This window comes from Carya illinoinensis, chromosome 11 (genome assembly GCF_018687715.1).
Source record: "Carya illinoinensis cultivar Pawnee chromosome 11, C.illinoinensisPawnee_v1, whole genome shotgun sequence".
In the NCBI taxonomy this organism is placed as follows: domain Eukaryota; kingdom Viridiplantae; phylum Streptophyta; class Magnoliopsida; order Fagales; family Juglandaceae; genus Carya; species Carya illinoinensis.
Window position 1 is genome coordinate 23,181,103 of NC_056762.1, and position 3,210 is coordinate 23,184,312.

Genomic DNA, 3,210 nt, shown 5'->3' on the forward strand with positions numbered 1-3,210 from the left:
AAGTAAAACAATTGAATGATGGGTTATTCATATCTCAATCCAAATATGCAAAAGATCTTATCACAAAATTTGGATTAGATGGCAAGAGCCATGCTAGAACTCCCATGAGCACTAGTGTTAAGCTAAGCGCTGATTTGTCAGGCAAGGATGTTGAGCAATCCTTGTATAGGAGCATGATTAGGAGTTTGCTGTATCTCACTGCAAGTAGACCAGACATTGCCTTTAGTGTTGGGGTGTGTGCTAGATTTCAAGCCAATCCAAAAGAATCACATTTGATAGCTGTCAAACGCATACTTCGTTATGTGAATGAGACGATTAACTATGGGATTTGGTATTCTAGAGACTCTAACACTGAACTTGTAGGTTATTCAAATGCTGATTGGGCAGGTAATGCAGATGATAGGAAAAGCACCTCTGGTGGGTGTTTCTATGTTGGGACGAATTTGGTAGCCTGGATGAGTAAGAAACAAAACTCAATTTCCATGTCCACGGCTGAGGCTGAATACATTGATGCAGGGAGTTGTTGCACGCAATTGTTGTGAATGAAGCAAATGCTATGTGACTATGGCATTGCCCAAGGTGTGATGAGCGTCTATTGTGACAATACTAGTGCTATTAACATTTCGAAAAATCATGTCCAACACTCTAGGACCAAGCACATTGACATTAGGCACCATCTAATTCGGGAGCTTGTGGAAACAAAGGTCGTGACTCTTGAGTATGTTCCCACTGAACATCAACTAGCCGACCTTTTTACAAAACCCTTGGATAAGCTTCAGTTTGAACTTCTTAGAAAGGCTATTGGGATTTGTGCTTTGACATAAGCCCTGAAACATACATAACATGCATTACATGCTTTTCATGCACTTTCTTTTTTTTTGTTGTTGATGTTTGGGTTGTATTTGTTAGTTGTTTAGTTTCATTGTCATTGATTGCTGCCCCTACATGCACTCCATGATTGCGCTATATAATAGTGGGGTTGTTAATTCTAAAATCTAGGTGCATGTATCTTTTGAGATTTGTATCATATACCTATGTTTTACAAAGGTTTGGAACATGAGTATCTCGTGTAATCTGTGACTGGCATCACACACTTCACTCCAAACTCGGTCAATTGACATTTCACCACTTGTGAGTTTATTGGGGAGGCAATCAAAAGTGGTAGGAAGCTCTACCTTCATACAAAATTGACCACGGGCTAGATGACCTCATCATGGTTCATTTGTGCAAAAATATGTATCTCAAAAGGAAAAGAAAAAGTGAAGTTGTAATAAAAAAAAAAAAAAAAAAGAAGGGGTGAAAAACAGAATAAGTTTTCTGTTTTCTTGAACATACTGAAACAAGTATTTAAACAGAAAGATTCAGGTCCTAGCAGCATTGGGTTTGACTTTCTGTGTCTTGAATGAGCTTCCCAAGCACTTATGGTTTCATGTTCAGCCCAACCCCGCTCACGCCTTACGGTTGAAATTTCTTGATTGAGCAAGGACCGCTTTAAACACGCACGTCTATATTACTTGTGATACTTTGTTTTTAACTGTATGTTTTATGGGAATATGATGCTCCTCTACATTTGATATGTACTCTTGGTGTGAAAATTGACATTCCCAGTATTTTTTCAAGTCATGTGAGTGTTGTGTGCTTCAAAACTGGGCAAAATGTGCTTTTCTGGTGGTCTCCCTCGACTCTCGCTCGACTTCGCTCGAGCGAAAACCGCTCAACAGCCACTCAAGGGTTTTAAGTTCGCTCGAGCGAACGCCTGTTATAAACTCGAGCGCCGCTCGAGTCGCTCGAGCACAGTGGCCTTTTTCCAGTTTTTCCCCCTCCCGTGCGATTTTCTTCCTTCTTTTCTCAAATTTCTTCGTTTAATTGTGTGTTTTCCTTCCAAAATCATCTCCAAATTAAGGTAAAACCCTTTCTCTTTTGTATTTTCATGATTTGGTGCTTTATTTTGGTTGTTTTCAGACTCGGTTGTTGAGGGGGAGTAGTACAGTAGTATTAACTCAGGGGGAGTGTGGAGTGTTACTTGTACTAACACATTTTTTTTGGGGGAACAACAGCTTTTGGTTATGTCTGTTGAATTATATCTCTTGTTTGCTAATGTTGTTTGACTAATGTTTCTTGAACTCAATCTCTGATTTGTTACTTAATGAAATATTTCTTTTCTAAAACCTGTACTTGACATGACTGTTCATGAACTATGATTTAAGAATTGCAAACACGTTTTTGTGCATATGTGAATGGGTATGTTTAACCGTTTGCTAAGCCTGTGCAGAAATATCTCAACATGTTCAAGAATATGGATCTAGTTGGGTGTGCTAGGATTAAGTCATATGTATAGGTTAGAAGTTTTGTCACAGAAATGCCAAAGGGGGAGATTGTTGAGGGAAAATTGAGCGTATTGGCATATTCTTGTGAAAACCTGTGTAAAATAGTGTTGTAACAAGTGTTGTTGCGGAAAGACTTGAAGTGCTCATTATTGGTCAAAAGAAAGTGACTTCGCTCGACCCTCGCTCGACAGAGCGCTCGAGCGAACTTGGGCAGGTTGCACCGCTTGACCCTCGCTCGACATACAGCTCGAGCAAACTCAGGCAGATTCAACCGCTCGACCCTCGCTCGACACTGAGCTCGAGTGAACCCAGGCAGAGTGTGTCACTCGACCCTCGCTCGAGTGAACCCAGGCAGAGTGTGTCGCTCGACCCTTACTCTACACTGAGCTCGAGCGAACTCAGGTAGATTCAACCGCTCGACTCTCACTCGACACTGAGCTCAAACAAACCTAGGCAGAGTGTGTCACTCGACCCTCGCTCGACATTGAGCTCGAGCGAACTTAGGCAGAATCAACCGCTCGATACTCGCTCGACAGGGCGCTCGAGCGAACTTAGGCAGATTGTAGCGCTCGACCTTCGCTCGAGCCAATGTTCCAGATCACTTACAATGTAGAGTTTTGAATGCCTCATTTGATGGGAACTATAAATAGAACAGCTTAACTTTTGTTCTAGGTGTGGAGAATCAGAGCAAAAACCCTAAGGGCCTCCAAGAACTTCTTAGAGCAAACTCTCCCCCATTTGGTTGATTCTCTCTTGGATAAACATTTCTCCACCACAACACATTCAAAATCAACTCTTACTTGAGTCCATTGAAGTGGACATTTTTGTTGGCTGGAAGAGTCCGGAGCTGTCGTTGATGCAGAGATCGAGAGGTTCTCATGGG